The sequence below is a fragment of the Aquarana catesbeiana genome, linkage group LG02 (genome assembly GCF_042186555.1).
Source record: "Aquarana catesbeiana isolate 2022-GZ linkage group LG02, ASM4218655v1, whole genome shotgun sequence".
In the NCBI taxonomy this organism is placed as follows: Eukaryota; Metazoa; Chordata; class Amphibia; order Anura; family Ranidae; genus Aquarana; species Aquarana catesbeiana.
Window position 1 is genome coordinate 338,063,363 of NC_133325.1, and position 21,320 is coordinate 338,084,682.

A 21,320-nucleotide genomic window follows, 5' to 3' on the forward strand; every position below is an offset into this window, starting at 1 on the left:
AGAACTCACCAGAACGATTGGACCCTTTTATATGGAAAGTTGGTCTAATATTGCTTTTTCTCCATGGTATGTCTGCTCCAATTTTACCGATTTACTCAATGAGCCTCCTTACAACCAAGCCTTATATCAGACAAGTTATTGCGTGAAAAGGAAGAAAGTCCTACATCACATTAAGCCATTCTATTTAACATATGCATAAAAACAAGTGCAAACTCGCATTCAAGAGTGCATTAGCCTTGCACCAAGAACAAACACGCTTACTCCTTTTGCTGGTTACCATCTCCACTTACTCACAGTGCAAGCCTGATCCCGTATTGGATGTGTCACTTCCGAGTGTACCACGTGTCACTTCCAGCTGTGCAGGATGAAGTCAGTTCCTGCGTGTCCATCCCTACGTATGTTGTTGAATGACGCCTTTAGGGAGCAATACAGGAACAAATCATTCCACACGTCTTACACGCTACTTAACCCTTTATTACCCTGATATACTTTAGTGTTTTTTTTTTCTCCTTTATTACTCTATACTAGTACATGCACGATTCTGGAAAAAAATGAGAATCACAATTTTATTTATTTTGCTTAGAATAAAGCTAACGATTCTTGGCGTAACATCTACAAATTATCCAATAAAAAAAAAGGACTAACTTTAGAGCCGAAACAACTAATCGATTATGAAAATAGTTGTCAACTGTAAAAAAAAAAAAAATCACTTTAAAGACTCTGTGCAGGGAAGTTCAGCATGTGAACCCAGAGAAACTGGAGGTAATAGAAGGCTTTACAATTACATTTAAAGTAAACTTTTACCAGTATTGTGCATTATATTTTAAACTGATCATATCCATGAAAAAAAAGTCTCAGCTTTTAGTTTGAGGAAGTGGTGTGACATCCATGTTATGTCAGTAAGTTAGTAATGCAAGAGGAGACTGAATGAGTGAGGTGAGGATTAGACAGATAGATTTGTGTGTCATCAGCATAGAGGTGGTACTGGAAGCCATGGGAGTTTATTAGACCAAGGGAGGAAATGTAAATGGAGAAGAGACTATATACCGTATTTATCGGCGTATAACAAGCACCTTAATTTTAAGAGGGAAGTTTCAGGAAAAAACTTACATTTTAAATAAAGAATTTTGAAGCAAAATAAGGGTCAGTGCCCATCAATGCAGACTTATTAGTTCCCATCTGGAGCCTCGCCATTGCCCATCATTGCAGCCTGATCAATGCCCATCATTGCAGCATGATGATCAGTGCCCATCTGCAGTCTTGCCCCTCTTTGCAGCCTGATCAGTGCGCATCTGCAGCCTTATTATTGCCAAAATAAACAGAGCCGGATCTCCTGTGTACTCGGCTCCCAGTAACACCGGTCCAATGGCGGACATCAATACTAGGAGGCGGGACTGGGCGTGACTGCAAGCAGAGTCGAGTACCCGTGAGATTCAGCTCTGTCTATTTCGGTGCCGCTCGTTCCCTCCTCCCCCTCCGAGGCAGCCGTTCGGCGTAAAACACGCACACACGATTGTCCCCTGATTTTAAGGGGGAAAAACTGTGTTATACGCCGATAAATATGGTACAGTATAAATCAGATATGCAATTAGCGAACCGCCAGCTGTTGCAGAACTACAAGTCCTATGAGGCATAGCAAGACTCTGACAGCCAGAAGCATGACACCCAGAGGCAGATGCATGATGGGACTTGTAGTTTTGCAACAGCTGGATGTCCACTAATTGCATATCCCTGGTATAAATGAACCCCTTATAGTAGCGATTATCTGCTTTTTAATTTTTTTTTTTTTTTTTTTTTTTTTTACGCCATTATGACAGGCGATACAAAAAAGCATGCTGCTGCTACTAAACATCTTAGGCCTGGTTCACACCTGGTTTGTGCTTTTTTGCAGGAACGCACTATAGTTCATTTAGCATGGTTTCCTATGGGACACGTTCACATCTACGTTTTTTTTTTTTTTTTTTTCAGCCGCTGCGTATTTGGGAAGGGTCAAGGACTTTTTTCCCAATGCAAAACAGTGCTTTTTTACTTTTTTGATCCTATAGACTAAAATGGAGAAGCTGCAGAAAAGCATGTAGTGCGTTTTTGCCGCGATTTGCAGATTTTTAATCTGCCCAACAACAAATTGGGCAAAAAAAACATTAAAAAATGCAAATTGCAGCAAAATCACGTGTGCAAAAAGCACAGCAAGAAGGAAACTGATAAAAAGCAAACTGCATAGGTGTGAACCGAGTCTTTTGCTGGCCATACACATATCAATTTTCGGATGAGAATATTCATATGAAAAATCTTTGTACATTTGCTGAATGAAAGAAGGTCGTTTGAAAATTTCGCTTGCTTTTAACATTCAGTTTAAAAGAATTTAATTTCTGAACGAAAAATCACATACACTGTCTGAAAATTGCAGTGACCAAGAAGTTTTCTATTCTGCTCCTTTGAATTTTCCCGTCACTGTGGTCGAAAATGAACATCGATTTGATCCCACTAACTATTGGAAACTCAAACGAACGTTCTTTAAAATTAGATTTTTTTTTTTTTTTTTTTTTTTTGAAGGAAGGCATTGTTTTAGTATGGCCAGCATAAGTAACAGCAGGCACACGTAGCTTTTATCATCCACCTGCCTATGACAAGGGAGTCTGTCGTACATAATATAATAGTTCTGTCTGAAAATCCACAAATCAGTCTTTAATTATTTTTTTTGTTTGTTTCCTTTAACCACTTCAGCCCCGGAAGGATTTACCCCCTTCCTGACCAGAGCGTTTTTTGCGATTCGGCACTGTGTGCGCGGTCGTGCGACCTTGTACCAAAACAAAATTGACTTCCTTTTTTTTTTCCACAAATAGAGCTTTCTTTTGGTGGTATCCCCATTTTTTAAAAAAACTAATTTTTTCTTAGTTTAGGTCGATATGTGTTCTACATATTTTTGGTAAAAAAAAATCGCAACAAGCGTACATTGGTTTGCGCAAAAGTTATAGCATCTACAAAATAGGGGATAGATTTATAGCATTATTATTATTTATTTTTACTAGTAATGGTGGTGATCTGCGTGTTTGTTTTTTTTTTTTTTTTTTTTTTTTTTTTCCTTATCGTGACTGCGACATTATGGCAGACACATTGGACAATTTTGACACATTTTTGGAACCACTGGCATTAATACAGCGATCAATGCGATTAAAAATGCATTGATTACTGTAAAAATGTCACTGACAGTGAAGGGGTTAACTGTGTTCCCTGCAAGATGATTCTAATTGAAGGGCGAGGGGACTTTTTTTTTTTTTTTTTTTTTTTGTAAACGTGTTTACTCTCAAGCCTGGTTATTCTGCCCACATAAGGTCACAAAGGTGACCAGTACATAGGTGACACAGGTGCTGTTGCACGAGATGAAGTATCTTATCTTCTGTAACTCCTAAGTACAATTAGAAGAAAAATGTGTAAGCTTTCTGACTTTATCCCTACTAGTTATGTATGCAATACACCACCTACGTTTGTAGAATGTCACTTTTTTTTTTTCTTGGATTTATCGCATTCTTGACTTTTCAACCTCTCAATGATGTTGTCTTTCTGTAAATAAACTATGGTGTTTTTGGTAGGATGTTGGCCAATATTTTGTCCATTCATTAAACGGCCAATGCTGCTTTTTAATGTTTCTACCTCCCTGTGTTCCCTACTGAATTCTGATGTAAAGGCATTCTCCATATCTTTATTTTTGTTCTTCCTCCCTCTGATTGCCAAACTGGTTACAGTTTATTCTTTTTCGGTGTTCTACCCTCCCTCCCTTGGGGGTAGCGGATTTATTGATGGTCTCCCCTGGGGGCCTCTATGGGAACTTTCTGCTGAAAAAATCTGCCCATGGAAAATGGTGCCTAGGTTCTCAAATCTATTTTCTGTTCTGCCTGTAGTATGTTCACTGTCCATTGTGTGCAGTGTTATTTCCCTCTTCTATGATTTTTCTTTCTACCCATTTCCTTGCCGGGGAAACCTTGTGTCTGCTTCCCTCCTCAACTAGAAAAATAAACGGATAAACTGCACTCATACAATCAAATCATCAATTGAACAGCTGCACAACTAACATCCAATATTATCACAAGATATAAATGTATACAAAAATTGTGTTGCGCCTGAATAGAGTAAGTAAAACTATGTAAAATTCAGCGAGTCCATGGGTCACTATCGTGACACTAATGATGTATAAGTGTACAGGTGTCTTAAACGTTACAATCACCAACAGAAACCTCCACCTTGTGAATACACCACCACCAAACAATGCATGTGCTATTACCAGAGAGCATTGACCACCTATTACGGGGTAGAGGGGGGTCGTCAAAGAAGGCTCATGTATCTCAAACTCTATCACGGTTCAATACCCAGCAATACAGAAGACAAAGTACAGTTCCATGTAGCCAATGGGTAATCGACACCCTTCTTGTCTCAAACCATGGTACCGGATGGCATGCCCCAACAAAGAGATGAGATGCCAAATGGCTTAAAATCTTTACAATTGGGCTTTATTAAAAGTAATGCACTTACTAGCAGAAAAAAATCAGCATATATTGCTATAGGGCACAGTGACAATTGTGTTCTCTCATCCAAACACGATGACGGGAATCAACACCTCCGACCGGTTTCGTCACCTCAAGGACTACTTCCAGGGCATGGACATCTTCCCCTGGCATCACTTTTATATACTCCTCGTATCTGTCTGAGCCTCGTTCTCACTTCCTACCCTATGCGATTCACCACACTAGCCAAGCCTCCCTCTGACTCTATACGCCGCTCTGATGTTATTCAGAGTCCAGCCCCACTCTGCGTGCCTCACTATGGAGTCACTCTGAGTCGTTACACTGACTCTCAGCCTAACGCACCGGAAGCCGACAATACAATGGTGGCACCTAGGTTTTCTCAGTCTATTTCTCTTCTGCCTGTAGTATGTTCACTGTCCATTGTATGCAGTGTTATTTTCTCCTTCTATGATCTTAAACTCATTTCCTAGCCAGGGAAATTGTATCTACTCTTATTGTGTCTTCTTCCCTCCTCAGCTAGTTTTGGCCATTCCCTTATAGAGAATTAGATTACATATTATTCCCCATATTTTTTACTGTGTCCTCTTACCATTTTTGTAAACTTGTCCATTTTTGTAATCCCATTATGTTACTGGTCAGTGTGTGTTTGTGTTTTTTTTTTTTTTTTTTTTTTTTTTGTGTCCAAATCCAACCTCTTTACAAACTCGCATCATTTTCTGAATCTCTCCTTGTACTCCTCACTAGGGTGATGTCATTCCTTATAGCATCATATCTAATGTAGCTCTTTATCCAACCATAAAAAAAAAAAAATCCCACTTTTGTTGACTTCTTTCTTTATATTGTATCTTTAGTGCCTCACTCCGCTGAGGTTAAGGTGGGAGATCACTCCCAATGATGGCTTTAGTGACAAGGAACATACTGAATGTTATGAATCCTTTGTAATTGCTGTGAGAGGGAACTATTAGAGATAAAAGAGATGAGAAAAAAAAAACTCTTAAAAGATCAAGAAGTATAAAGAAAAGCTGAGGAGTTTTGTGACGAGGTAGAGCAGTGGAATAATGGCAGATGGAGAACACTGGCATGGGGCACTTTATGATTGTTAAAGCACTGGGCACTATAAGAATGCAAATTACTGAGCACCTTGTTAAGATTGACTTATTGATACATGTGTGTCTAGTTTCTCCTTGGCACATCATTGCTGGCAAGACTTGCAGATATATAGAACCTGGCTACCCTTAAGTGACCTCCTGTAAATGTGTGGTGCTTTTCTTCAATCACTAGATGATGCTGTGCATGTATCATGTTCTTCAGCACTAATGGAAAAGACTTAGCAGAGACGCAGACAACGAAGATCTTCCCCCTCCTTTCACTCTAGACATGAGCCATTACTTTTTTTTTTTTTTTTTGTCTTTTCTTTCTTCTAAATTTTTTTTTGGCTGGATCTGGAGTTCTTTAAGGTATTGGTAGACATTGAATATTCATGTAGGACTTTGATGGTAGTTTTGATCTTCTTTCTTCATGTTTTCAGAATATACCTTTTGGTTGATAGATCTCAAAAATAGAAGTTTGTTGGCTGGGTTGGATTTCCCTAGCCAATAGTATGTTAAAATGGTATTCAACCCAAAACCAAAAATATAATTTTGCTGCTCAATAGTTTATATGTGGCTAATACTTTTATTAGCAGTTACAGCAAACATCCTTTTGGGATAAAGGTTTTGCATAAATAAATACTGATCATTGTAAGCAACCCTGTCCATAGTAAATGGTTTGTCTCATCCCTGTAAACTGATATATTTGCAGGCGAGCTTGTTCTTTTGAAAAGCAACAGACTTACTGGCTGGACCACGAAATGAAAATAGAAGAAAGAGTGAGCCTAAAAAATAAAACTAATCCTGATCTCACATGTAAGAATTGGTAAGCTGCAATATAATACTGTATATGTTTGCTTTTGGGTTTAATACTGCTTTAAACACACACAGATAGCTGTGAGCATGCACTTCCATGCTGTAATCTGTTTTATGGCTGACCACCCAGCAGCTGTTCATACAAAACAAGTGATATTGATCTGATATTTAGGTAAGCGTTTGAGGCACTATCTGTATGGACATTTTTTTTTATTACGTTTTTTTTTTTGGTTTGTTTCTGGTTTTCAAGGTTTCCACAATCACTTGGAAAGCAAACTTCAGGTTATGTGAACAAAAGTGTCCTTTGTGTCTGTTACTTTTACTATTTCTCATGATGTACATGCTTTAGACTGCTTTGCAATATCTTAATGTGAACCTGAAGCATCTTTGCCATTGTTCTAACTTACAGGGGGTCCCCGTGTTACAAACAAGTTAGGGACTGTAGGTTTGTTCTTAAGTTGAATCTGTAAGTCAGAACTGGTATATTTTTTAAGTGTAGCTCCAGCCAAAAAAACTATTTTTAAGCTTTTTGGATAGCATAGGGAAGGGTCATCACCCCTGTAACATTTGTTTTGCTGTGTGTGCCCTTGTCCAGAAGATTTCACCTCGCTTTCTGTCCCAATAACAATTGGATTTTGAAAATTTTGGGTTGTAGTGGAAACAAGCCTTGGTGATAAAGCATCAGTGAAGGTACCTTTTCCCCATAATAGCTCTTACAGGAGTGAATTTCCCTTCCTAGGGGCAGATTTCCTCTCACTTCCTGTTGTCTCCCTCCGTTTATAAGTCGGATGTTTATAACTAGGGGACCCCCTGTGTATAGTTTCCACTGTGTGCTTTTTTGCACATATTTACAGCATGGTTGTACAGTTGTATATTGCCTTATTTTGCTGAGTCTGCATATTTTTTGATGAATCCATTGACAGATGGAGAAGTAAAATTGGGTAATGCACTTAAAATACACAAATGCACTGTACCATTGTTTTCTACATTTTTATGTGGCATGTGTTTACACATTGCCCTGCACATGCAAAGGACAGGTTAATGCCACCCACCAGCATAGCTTTTGTTCCCTTCAAATCCTCCACCACTTAGGGTGTGAGAAGCATGTGAACCCTCCCACAATAGGCAGTGTTGGGTCCCTAATGGCTCATGAATAGCATGGTCATATAGGGACAGGTAAAAAGTCCTTACTCATAGGAGAGCTCTTAGCAAGGTAATCTGAACTCTACAGGGCTTCTTTCTTTGTTTTGCTGGCAAACAGAACAATGGAGAATTGAAAGTAAGGTGAGTATAAGTAACTTGAGAACAAGACAACAGCCCCGGTTCACACTGATGGCACTGCATAGCAATCGCGCACTGTGTTCATGCAATCTACTGCGGGTGTGAATTAAAAGCAGCTTGCAAAATGCGGTGCGTTTGCCTGAACCGGATAACATAGGCATGAACACTTGTGCAATCCGCTTCCAGTGTGAACAAATAAAGCTGCCCGCACCTTTTTCATGTGGATGCAGTGCCATTTGAGCTATGCAAAGTGCATGGCTCGGATTGCACTGCACAGAATCACATGTGATTTGCACAGGGATGTGTGTGCAGTTCCTGTGCGAATGACATGCAGTGTGTACTGGAGCTTAGAGCTTAGAGTTTAGTTTAGCTTAGAGTGTGTCCATGGTGTTCCATGAGGCAGATACACTTTTTTTTTTTTTTTTTTTTTTTGGCTTCCTTTCTCAAACACAACAGGAAGCTAGAGGAAATCTCTTCAAAGTAAGTTAATCCTCTCTTTAACAGTAGTTACTGGCACAAGTATTCCCTTTTGGAAGACTTCCTTTCTATTTCAGATTCAGCCCCAGTTTTTTCCTTATTTTCACTCCTGATGACAAAGGTCACCAGAAGAAATATAGCGAGTGAGAATCCCCAGTGGATTCAGACAGCAGTACACACCCCTGACTATCCTAAATGCAAAAATAATTTGGCTTTAAATGCAATTTTTGACAGCAACATTGTGAGTATATATTTTCTATTGTACCATATTTGTTCTAGTGATTAATTTACAGAAGGTCCAAAGCACGCTGCTTCAGGAACCAAAAGCCATTTATACCTGCTTACTGAAAAATCAAATATTTTACTATGTGAATTGATGTGGTTTAAGGAAACAAGATAACCAATCCCAAGGTCTTTCCTTCAAGAGTAACCTTTACTCTAGGACAATAATAATGTTTAACCTTTAGCTAGGGGGAGAGAAATTGCTGCCAGTTTACTTTCCAAACTTGGAGAATTGTGTAATAATTTTCTTTTTGCATCCTGTGAAAAGCAAACCTGCACAAACATTTGGCAGTTTACAGTTCTAGCCTTGCTATGAAAATTGTAGGGAGAGCAGATCTGTAGCCAAAGTACATCATATTCTCAGAGAGGCCAGGTGTCTCATGGCACGCTTATGTCAATATTTCCAAGCAGTGATGTCATGTGCACTGTTCTTTCCTAGGTATGCCTTTTCATATTTTGTATGTTTATCAGTTCGTGGTATTTGATTAGGGAAGGTCAATAGGGAAAAAATAGTTTATGAAAGAAAAGATATTACTGCGTAATATTAATTGGAAAAATGTATTGCAATACAGATGGCTATGCAGGGAGTTTGTATTTTCCTCCTATATTGGGACAGTTTTATAAATGATTATCACACTGGTTATTACTTCTAAAATAACACTAACTTGTTTCTGACGTCCTTTAGACCTTGTTAATGCAATGCATTCCATCCTACATCTGCAGGATCAGTCTGCTGTTCAGTTTCACAACCTTTTTTGGCACTTTTTAGAGACCAATACAGTGATCAGTAATAAAAAAAAAATGCACCGATCAATGTATAAATTACACTGGCAGGGAAGGGGTTAATTGAGAAATCAAAAGGTTAAATTTGTTCCCTCAGCATGTGTTCTAACTGGGGGGGGGGGGGTGGGTTCACTGGGACAACACCGAGATCACTGTTCCCGATTTAGTAGGAAGAGCAGATCTCAGTGTTGTCCCATCAGAACATGGATCCACCTTGTTTAAATCGGCAGATCCCTGCTCCGCCTCTGTAAGGCCCCTTTCACACTGGGGCGGTGGGGGCGTCGGCGGTACAACAGCGCTATTTTTAGCGCTGCTGTACCGTCGTCCTTGCAGCGGTATTCGGCCGCTAGCGGTGCGGTTTTAACCCCCGCTGGCGGCCGAAAAAGGGTTAAAATCCCTCGTACAGCGCGGCTTGCAGGCGGTATTTTTAGCGCAATACCGCCTGCAAACCGCCCCAATGTGAAAGGGGTCTTAAGCAATTGCAGGCATCCACAGTATCTCATGCACAAGAGATGTACAGGTACAATGTTTTGTGCAATAGAGCCGCCCTGCCACAGTGTATGTGCAGCGGGCGGTCAGGAAGTGGTTAATCCATTATCGTTCAGAGATCTCATGACATTTTCCAGGTCTTTCTTGTCCCCAGAGAGGGAGGAGTTTCTAGGACTTTGCTGATTGTACGAATCTGCACAGCTTTGATTAGTGCTTTGCTGGTCACATGACAAAAAAAGGCTGTCAGAATAGAGAATAAATGGCAACAAAGTAGTCTAAGGCTTCATTCAAATCTATATTTTAAAGCAAATGTTTTTTTGTTTTGTTTTTTGCAGTAACATGGCGTAGATGGAGTTTAAGCTAACTGACTATAGCTTTTACTTTGTTCACACCTGTAAAGAGATCTGGAGGAGATTCTGCCAATCACAGGCTGTATCATACCCCTCCAGCCTGTGTCTATGGTGTTCTATGGACTGGGACAAACTGGGAGGTGAAGCCTCCATTATTCACCATCCTGTATCCCACCCCATAGTGTTTAGCAATATGAGGACATGGAGGAGGGGAGGTAGAGAGTCCTTTTTATCACCTTGTAAATGCCCACATGGGTTGCAGGAAAGAAGTTTCAAGGATTCCCCCATTAACACAGACAGTGTTGACAGAGGAATCGGCAATTGTCTTCTGGCTGGGGGTGGGCCCGGGAGAAGACAGTGAATATTGCTAGCGGCTATAGCAGCTACTAGTGATAATTTTGGAAGAGAATCCGGCAGGCTGGTTGTACCCAGGTTGATGGATCGGCAGGAACCGGCTGAAATTCGAACCGTGTATGGCCGGCCTTAGTATGTGTGTATCTATATGGGAGTTAGGATTGTAAGCTTCTTGATGATGACTGATGTGAATGCATACTATGTAAATAAATAAATATTCCTGTATTGATTTTTATTCATATGTGTGGAATCAAGCGTTGATTTTAGGACTGGGAATAAAACCAACTCCTAAATTGCCATCATGGCTGCCAAGAGGATATGCAAGGACAAATGCCATAGTCCCAGATAATTTGGGACAATACAAGACTGCTTCAGAGGTCCCACTGTCTTTGTCCACTAAAAATGTAGTTTAGTTTTGTGCAATATGGAACATTTATTGAAATTCCTATTAAATATAAACAATGTTACTAAAGGCGCTTATAACCTTTAACCCCTTCCCACCTGGCCCAACGTTCCTTTCTGAATATGCAAGGGACAGGGAGGATCCGTTATAATTTAAATACTGTGATTGACTGTCAGTGGTCATCTGATCAGGGGCCTGTCCCGCTAGCTACCAATCTTTTGTGAGGGCTGAGAGCTGTCTGTCAGCTTGGTCTCTGTGCTGGTAGCGTACTGTCGCCAGAAACGTTAGCCACACAGTGACACATTTGTGCAGCGTGTACACGTTAAAGCCCATGCTTTTGCTGCCACGCGTGTGTTACACGGATGGCAACAGGTTAACATGTTAATGTGATTTCAAAAGACCTCTTAATTATTTTTTTTTTTAATATGCAGATTTCAATAAAGTACCACCCGGTGATCTTGTCATTAAAGTCCTTGTCTGGCACATCACGTTATGGGGTGACAGCACTGTGTCCCTGTCTCCCAATTGTTCTCCATCGTTGTAACCTTGTCACCCACTCCCCCCTAGTGACCATGCCATTTTTTTTTTTTTTTTTTTTAATATATTGGGGGGGGGGGGGGGGGGGTCAAGAAACATGGAAATGTATTTATTATACAAACCATATGTCCGCAGGGTTCACAGCTACTTTAATCTCGGCTTAGAAACCGTGAAAAGAATTGCTATGAAAATGGATTTTTGTGTGGTACTTCATAGCAACCACTGATTGCTGTTGCTGCAGGATAAAGAGAAGCTATAGAAGATTTCTAAAATAACCTAGCATTTAACCTGTTTCATGATTTCAGATTAAGGCACATAATTGTCGTTCTGTAAGCATTTATAATCAATCTTCCATAAGTTGATGACAATTATGAACTTTCCTAAATACTAGAGCTGCACAATTCTGGCCAAAATGAGAATCACGATTGCTTAGGATAAAAAGATCACGATTCTCACAACGCAAAATCTTTCACATTATACAAAAAAAATTGGGCTAATTTTACTGGTTAGGTTTTTTTTTTGTTTTTTTTAATTCATAAAAGTAATTTTTCCCAAAAAATTGCATTTTAAAAGACCACTGCGCAAATACAGTGTGACATAAAATATTGCAACAACCACTATTTTATTCTCTAGGGTCGTTACTAAAAATATATATATGTTTGGGGCTTCTAAGTAATTTTCTAGCAAAAAAAAAAGATTTGAACTTGAAACCAACAAATGTCAGGTTTAGTGTTTAAGTGGTTGTAAACCCATTACAACCACTTTAACCTACAGGTAAGCCTAGATTAAGGCTTACCTGTAGGCGCAAGAAATATCTCCCAAACCTAAAGGGTTTGGGAGATATTTGCAGCGCATGCGCCGTAGACATCGGGTGCAGGCGCACCGAGCATGCTGTTTCTAACGGCGATCATGCCATTATTGGCGGCACCAGTGCGCATGCGTGGGGGTGACGTCATCACAGCCCCAGCCAGTCAGTGCCGGCGCCGTGATACCTGGAAGTCACTCCGGGACAGATGGCGTCGGAGGAGGCGAACGAGGGCTGATGCGGGGGCTTCGATCTCCGGTAAATCATGAGCTAGTATGCTATGCATACTAGCTCATTATGCCTTTGTCTTGCAGGGTGTATTTTTTTTTCCCAGAGGCTTTACTTCCTTTTTAAACTTTCTTCATCTACACACGAAGTCTATTCCATTGACAAATTGTTACAATCTTTATACTTGGTTCCACTGCTAAAGAATGTTGTGATTCTTGGCAGACTGCCTGGATATTCTCTTCCTTTCTTTTGACTGTGGCTTCAGAAGAGCAGAGAGAATTCTTTGCATAGACAGAATCGTGAAACACTTTTGTCAAGATCGTAATGGGGAAAAAAATCGCGATAACTATTGACGATTAATCGTGCAGCTCTACTAAATACCCAACCTAAGTCATGTTTCCTACATTTGGGTCTTGCTAATGGCTTTTTCAGTATGTTGACACATTAGAATAACAGCAGAATAATTTGGGTGTAGAATGTGGAAACAAATTAGCTGTAATTTTTAGGTGTTGATTTCTGCATTTCCTTACAGGTGGTCCCCGACTTACGAACATCCGAGTTGCGAACAACTCCTACTTACGAACGGGGCCCGAATGACGTCACTGCTGGCCGAATCTTCCTCTCCTTGATGGAGTGAGCCTTTCCTTCATTTCTGGCTTGGCTGTGGGCCCCCTTCGTCATCCTGCCTGCCCATCCACAGGCCTGGTACGGTCCGGTGGCCTGCCAGGCTGCCAAAACTACCCGTCGTGGCCGAGGCCTTAGTGCATAGTGTGGCCTAACGAAGCCTCCAGGATCCCCGGTCTTTCCTGCGCCGCTGCCCCGCGAAGGCGCGGCCGGCCTGCCTGGCCTCTGATGGCTGCTTTCACCATCCATCTCCCTGCTGTGCCATACAGTGTACTCCTCTCTGCTGTCTCCTGTCGCTGCCACCATGAAAATGGGGAGAGGGGAGAGCTGTGCTCCTGGACTCCTGTTTTGGAGGTGACAGGGTCAATAAAGAGAACCTGTCACCTCCAATTGCTACCACACAGGGAATTGTTTCCTCCTGTGTGATAGCAATAAAGTTAAGTGAAAAAAAAATAAAATAAAAATAAGAAATACAGTAATAATTAAATTAATAAAATAAAAAAAGTAATTAAAAAAAGTAAAGAATAAGAAAATTATATTAAAAATAAGAAAATTATACAAAAATAAAAAAAAGTTAACGACAAGCTACAAATAAATAAAAATAAAAAAAGTGTTAAAGTAAAAAAAATAAAAGAAACAAAACATATTTGAACTAACCATGCCGCCCCTGCCATCCGGTTGCCTTTCTCTGTTGATTTGGGTTTACATCCTGTCTCTGAGACTAGATTTGCACTTAAAAAAGGTACTGTTCCGACTTACAAACAAATTCGACTTAAGAACAAACCTACAGTCCCTATCTTGTTCGTAACCCGGGGACCCCCTGTAGTTGGTACCAAGGGGCCTTTAAAGTGGTGGTAAACCTTTTAAACATGATAAAATATGAACAAATCATTTTCCTCTATAGTGTGTACCTGTCTCAACCCAGAGCACCAAGTTTAATTTGCTGCCTCTATCCTCTGCATGAGTCGCTTCTGACAAGTTTTCCTGACCTCAAGCGGTAAAGTGACAGGCTGTGTGCTGGAGCTCACTCCCCTGTCATTGACAGCCTTAGCTCTCTTTCAGTGTGAAGGATGGTGTGTCCCTTCCCTCTCTTCAGCTCTTGCTGAGCTCTGCAGGCTAACTTAAGCTCCCCACCCCCTGATATCTGAAAGCTCAGACAAGCTGTATAAACTCTGCACTATGGCTGCAGATAAACATGTACAACTTATGTACAATTATTTGTTTCATCTCTGTATCACCTGAGGCTAGTCACGGTTAACAAACTTATTGAATCTCAAAATTGATACACATGTCAAAACAGAACACTAGGCTGTACATAAATGTCTCATTTTACATTTTTGTTTAAAGCCCATGCTTTAGCATTTTCATTTACATGCATTCTGTGTGTATACACATTATGACCTAATATTGAGTTGGTCCCCCTTTTTCCACCAAAACAGGTTTTTTTTTTTTTTTTTTTTTTTTTTTTTTTTGCGTGGGTGCATGTGATCAGCACAGGGCCAATCAGCATTTTCCAGACAGAGGGTCAGGAGTCATGCAGCCTCATAGGACAGTCAGAGGAGAAGAAAACTCCTCCTACAAGCTTTTAACCGGTGCTCGGGGGACACTGATAAAAATCACAAGACTGCTATATACTGCTGAGAAAAGGTTTTTAGCAGTTTAGATTTACTAAAATTGCAATTCCATGTCCTGTGGGAGACCGGATATAGTGAATGCAGGTTCTGGGTTTAGTAACACGTTTTAAGTGTTGGCAGGACCCAAAGTTTCACAGCAGAACATTGCCCAAAGCATCACACTACCTCCAATGGCTTGGCTTTTTCCCTTTAACCACTTGCCGACCGCCTAACGTATATATACGTCGGCAGAATGGCACGGGCAGGCAGAATCACGTACCTGTGCGTGATCTGCCTCCCGCGGGCGGGGGGTCCGATCGGACCCCCCCCGGTGCCAGCGGCGGTCGGCATTTGACTGGGAGCGTCGGGAGGCGAGGGGGAGACCATCCGATCGTGGCCCCCCCCTCGCGATCGCTCCCAGCCAATCGGAATCCTCCCCTGCCTGTGTGTAGTTTCACACAGGCAGAGGATGTGATGTCATCTCTCCTCGGCTCGGCAGTTTCCGTTCCAGCGCCGAGGGGAGATGACATGTAAGTGCACACAACACAAACACACACAGTAGAACATGCCAGGCATACTTTACACCCCCGATCGCCCCCCGATCCCCCCCCAATCACCCCCCCCCCCCCCCGTCACAAACTGACAGCAAGCAGTATTTTTTTTTTTTTTTTTTCTGATTACTGCATTGGTGTCAGTTTGTGACAGTTAGTGTTAGGGCAGTGAATATTACCCCCCTTTAGGTCTAGGGTACCCCCCTAACCCCCCCTAATAAAGTTTTAACCCCTTGATCACCCCCTGTCACCAGTGTCACTAAGCGATCATTTTTCTGATCGCTGTATTAGTGTCGCTGGTGACGCTAGTTAGGAACGTAAATATTTACGTTCGCCGTCAGCGTTTTATAGTGACAGGGACCCCCATATACTACCTAATAAATGTTTTAACCCCTTGATTGCCCCCTAGTTAACCCTTTCACCACTGATCACCGTATAACTGTTACGGGTGACGCTGGTTAGTTCGTTTATTTTTTATAGTGTCAGGGGACCCGCCGTTTATTACCTAATAAAGGTTTAGCCCCCTGATCGCCCGGCGGTGATATGCGTCGCCCCAGGCAGCGTCAGATTAGCGCCAGTACCGCTAACACCCACGCACGCAGCATACGCCTCCCTTAGTGGTATAGTATCTGTACGGATCAATATCTGATCCGATCAGATCTATACTAGTGTCCCCAGCAGTTTAGGGTTCCCAAAAACGCAGTGTTAGCGGGATCAGCCCAGATACCTGCTAGCACCTGCGTTTTGCCCCTCTGCCCAGCCCAGCCCAGCCCACCCAAGTGCAGTATCGATCGATCACTGACACTTACAAAACACTAAACGCATAACTGCAGCGTTCGCAGAGTCAGGCCTGATCCCTGCGATCGCTAACAGTTTTTTTGGTAGCGTTTTGGTGAACTGGCAAGCGCCAGCCCCAGGCAGCATCAGGTTAGCGCCAGTACCGCTAACACCCACGCACACACCGTACACCTCCCTTAGTGGTATAGTATCTGAACGGATCAATATCTGATCTGATCAGATCTATACTAGCGTCCCCAGCAGTTTAGGGTTCCCACAAACGCAGTGTTAGCGGGATCAGCCCAGATACCTGCTAGCACCTGCGTTTTGCCCCTCTGCCCGGCCCAGCCCAGCCCAGCCCACCCAAGTGCAGTATCGATCGATCACTGACACTTACAAAACACTAAACGCATAACTGCAGCGTTCGCAGAGTCAGGCCTGATCCCTGCAATCTCTAACAGTTTTTTTGGTAGTGTTTTGGTGAACTGGCAAGCACCAGCGCCCTAGTACACCCCGGTCGTAGTCAAACCAGCACTGCAGTAACACTTGGTGACATGGCGAGTCCCATAAATGCAGTTCAAGCTGGTGAGGTGGCAAGCACAAGTAATGTCCCGCTGCCACCAAGAAGACAAACACAGGCCCGTCGTGTCCATAGTGCCCTTCCTGCTGCATTCGCCAATCCTAATTGGGAACCCACCACTTCTGCAGCGCCCGTACTTCCCCCATTCACATCCCCAACCAAATGCAGTCGGCTGCATGAGAGGCATTTTCTTTATGTCCTCCCGAGTACCCCTACCCAACGCCCCCCAAAAAAGATGTCGTGTCTGCAGCAAACGCGGATATAGGCGTGACACCCGCTATTATTGTCCCTCCTGTCCTGACAATCCTGGTCTTTGCATTGGTGAATGTTTTGAACGCTACCATTCACTAGTTGAGTATTAGCGTAGGGTACAGCATTGCACAGACTAGGCACACTTTCACAGGGTCTCCCAAGATGCCATCGCATTTTGAGAGACCCGAACCTGGAACCGGTTACAGTTATAAAAGTTAGTTACAAAAAAAAGTGTAAAAAAAAAAAAACACAAACAAAAATATAAAATAAAAAAAAAATAGTTGTCGTTTTATTCTCTCTCTCTATTCTCTCTCTATTGTTCTGCTCTTTTTTACTGTATTCTATTCTGCAATGTTTTATTGTTGTTATGTTTTATCATGTTTGCTTTTCAGATATGCAATTTTTTATACCTTACCGTTTACTGTGCTTTATTGTTAACCATTTTTTTGTCTTCAGGTACGCCATTCACGACTTTGAGTGGTTATACCAGAATGATGCCTGCAGGTTTAAGTATCATCTTGGTATCATTCTTTTCAGCCAGCGATTGGCTTTCATGTAAAAGCAATCCTAGCAGCTAATTAGCCTCTAGACTGCTTTTACAAGCAGTGGGAGGGAATGCCCCCCCCAACGTCTTCCGTGTTTTTCTCTGGCTCTCCTGTCTCAACAGGGAACCTGAGAATGCAGCCGGTGATTCAGCCAGCTGACCATAGAGCTGATCAGAGACCAGAGTGGCTCCAAACATCTCTATGGCCTAAGAAACCGGAAGCTACGAGCATTTTATGACTTAGATTTCGCCGGATGTAAACGGCGCCATTGGGAAATTGGGAAAGCATTTTATCACACCGATCTTGGTGTGGTCAGATGCTTTGAGGGCAGAGGAGAAATCTAGGGTCTAATAGACCCCAATTTTTGCAAAAAAGAGTACCTGTCACTACCTATTGCTATGATAGGGGATATTTACATTCCCTGAGATAACAATAAAAATGATTTAAAAAAAAAAAAAATGAAAGGAACAGTTTAAAAATAAGATAAAAAAATAATAATAATAAAGAAAAAAAAAAAAAAAAAAAAGCACCCCTGTCCCCCCTGCTCTCGCGCTAAGGCGAACGCAAGCGTCGGTCTGGCGTCAAATGTAAACAGCAATTGCACCATGCATGTGAGGTATCACCGCGAATGTCAGATCGAGGGCAGTAATTTTAGCAGTAGACCTCCTCTGTAAATCTAAAGTGGTAACCTGTAAAGGCTTTTAAAGGCTTTTAAAAATGTATTTAGTTTGTCGCCACTGCACGTTTGTGCGCAATTTTAAAGCATGTCATGTTTGGTATCCATGTACTCGGCCTAAGATCATCTTTTTTATTTCATCAAACATTTGGGCAATATAGTGTGTTTTAGTGCATTAAAATTTAAAGTGTGTTTTTTCCCCAAAAAATGCGTTTGAAAAATCGCTGCGCAAATACTGTGTGAAAAAAAAAAAATGAAACACCCACCATTTTAATCTGTAGGGCATTTGCTTTAAAAAAAATATATAATGTTTGGGGGTTCAAAGTAATTTTCTTGCAAAAAAAAATTATTTTTTTATGTAATCAAAAAGTGTCAGAAAGGGCTTTGTCTTCAAGTGGTTAGAAGAGTGGGTGATGTGTGACATAAGCTTCTAGATGTTGTGCATAAAATGCCAGGACAGTTCAAAACCCCCCCAAATGACCCCATTTTGGAAAGTAGACACCCCAAGCTATTTGCTGAGAGGCATGTCAAGTCCATGGAATATTTTATATTGTGACACAAGTTGCGGGAAAGAGACAATTTTTTATTTTTTTTATTTTTTTTTGCGCAAAGTTGTCACTAAATGATATATTGCTCAAACATGCCATGGGAATATGTGAAATTACACCCCAAAATACATTCTGTTGCTTCTCCTGAGTACGGGGATACCACATGTGTGAGACTTTTTGGGAGCCTAGCCGCGTACGGGACCCCGAAAACCAAGCACCGCCTTCAGGCTTTCTAAGGCCGTAAATTTTTGATTTCACTCTTCACTGCCTATCACAGTCTCGGAGGCCATGGAATGCCCAGGTGGCAAAACCCCCCCCCCAAATGACCCCATTTTGGAAAGTAGACACCCCAAGCTATTTGATGAGAGGTATAGTGAGTATTTTGCAGACCTCACTTTTTGTCACAAAGTTTTGAAAATTGAAAAAAAGAAAAAAAAAATTTTTTTTTCTCGTCTTTCTTTATTTTCAAAAACAAATGAGAGCTGCAAAATACTCACCATGCCTCTCAGCAAATAGCTTGGGATGTCTACTTTCCAAAATGGGGTCATTTGGGGGGGGGGTTGTGCCACCTGGGCATTCCATGGCCTCCGAAACTGTGATAGGTAGTGAGGAGTAAAATCAAAAATGTACGCCCTTAGAAATCCTGAAGGCACTGATTGGTTTTCGGGGCCCCGTACGCGGCTAGGCTCCCAAAAAGTCCCACACATGTGGTATCCCCGTACTCAGGAGAAGCAGCTAAATGTATTTTGGGGTGCAATTCCACATATGCCCATGGCCTGTGTGAGCAATATATCATTTAGTGACAACTTTGTGCAAAAAAAAAAAAAAAAAATTTGTCACTTTCCCGCAACTTGTGTCAAAATATAAAACATTCCATGGACTCAACATGCCTCAAAGCAAATAGCTTGGGGTGTCTACTTTCCAAAATGGGGTTATTTGGGGGGGTTTTATGCCATCTGGGCATTTTATGGCCTTCAAAACTGTGATAGGTAGTGAGGAGTAAAATAAAAAATGTACGCCCTTAGAAATCCTGAAGGCAGTGATTGGTTTTCGGGGGCCCCGTACGCGGCTAGGCTCCCAAAAAGTCCCACACATGTGGTATCCCCATACTCAGGAGAAGCAGCTAATTGTATTTTGGGGTGCAATTCCACATATGCCCATGGCCTGTGTGAGCAATATATCATTTAGTGACAACTTTTTGTAATTTTTTTTTTTTTTTTTTTTTGTCATTATTCAATCACTTGGGACAAAAAAAATGAATATTCAATGGGCTCAACATGCCTCTCAGCAAATTCCTTGGGGTGTCTACTTTCCAAAATGGGGTCATTTGTGGGGGTTTTGTACTGCCCTGCAATTTTAGCACCTCAAGAAACGACATAGGCAGTCATAAATTAAAGGCTGTGTAAATTCCAGAAAATGTACCCTAGTTTGTAGGCGCTATAACTTTTGCGCAAACCAATAAATATACACTTATTGACATTTTTTCTACCAAAGACATGTGGCCGAATACATTTTGGCCTAAATGTATGACTAAAATTGAGTTTATTGGATTTTTTTTAGAACAAAAAGTAGAAAATATCATTTTTTTTCAAAATTTTCGGTCTTTTTCCGTGTATAGCGCAAAAAATAAAAACGGCAGAGGTGATCAAATACCATCAAAAGAAAGCTCTATTTGTGGGAAGAAAAGGACGCCAATTTCGTTTGGGTACAGCATTGCATGACCGCGCAATTAGCAGTTAAAGCGACGCAGTGCCGAATTGTAAAAAGTGCTCTGGTCAGGAAGGGGGTAAAACCTTCCGGGGCTGAAGTGGTTAAAGGAGAAGTCCAGTCTGAGCTCGTTTGGCTGGGCTTCTCCTTTGGGTCACAGGAGTGCAATCAGTTTTGCACTCCTGTGACCCGTTTTCAGCAGAGATCGGTCTGAAGTCCGCTCTCTGCTGACGTTGCAGGAATCAGTCCAGGCACCACGTCATTCTGAGACACTCTGGATCCGTCAGGTGCCTGGACTAATACCCGTCCCAGCCTCTCAGCGAGCCGCTAAGAGCCTGAGGCGGCTGCTCCCCGACCCTCCACAGTACAGCGCTCCAGTGAGTGTGGAGGAGCAGAGTAGGAGAGCTGCTGACTGACAGTAGCAGCTCTCCTCTCGAGGATCTGTGAGAACTGAGCCATCGGCAGCGTTTGATCGCTCGGTTCTTGGTGTAGAGATGACAGGGGACAGATGCAGCATCGGTCCCATGCTGCAGCCACCTAGGTAAGTATAAGAGGAGGAAAAAACCCATACTTCCCTTTTAATGCATCCTGGTGCCATCTTTTTCTCAGGAAAGTGACACATGCACCATCCACATGATTTAAAAGAAAACATGATCAGAACAGACACCTTCCATTGCTCCGTGTCCAGTTGGGATGCTCATGTGCCCATTGTATGTGCTTTTGGCTCTGTGGTCTTGGGTCTCTAGCCATTAAAGTTTGGCCCTGGTCAAAGCTGTTCAAATCCTTACACTTGCACATTTGTTTTTTACTTGTAACACACAGCTTTAGGGACAATATGTTCACTTGCTGTTTAATATCCTGACCGACTGTAAGGTGCTATTGTAAATGAGGAAAGGCTGGAAGATTGGGTTAGTGTTAAAATAAAGAGCACTGTCTTGATTGTTCTCCAAATCACGATGAACCTTGGCTGGAGCTTTTCTTTTCATGTTCCCATTTAGATCACTTCTGCATCAATTGCATTTAAGCTGGTCATT

General features: G+C 41.8%; 1 protein-coding gene across 2 annotated transcripts in view; it reads left to right on the plus strand.

Annotated features, from left to right (window-relative positions):
- Positions 1–21,320, plus strand: part of PRPS2 (phosphoribosyl pyrophosphate synthetase 2) — an 81,346-nt gene that overhangs the window by 45,027 nt on the left and 14,999 nt on the right. The window contains exon 1 of one of the 2 annotated variants that reach the window (XM_073614856.1): positions 6,416–6,434. The exons of the other annotated variant lie outside the window; for it this stretch is intronic. The gene's annotated coding sequence lies outside the window, so the exon portion shown is untranslated. Of the gene's footprint in view, positions 1–6,415; positions 6,435–21,320 lie in introns of those variants that run through there. 2 annotated transcript variants of the gene reach the window in all.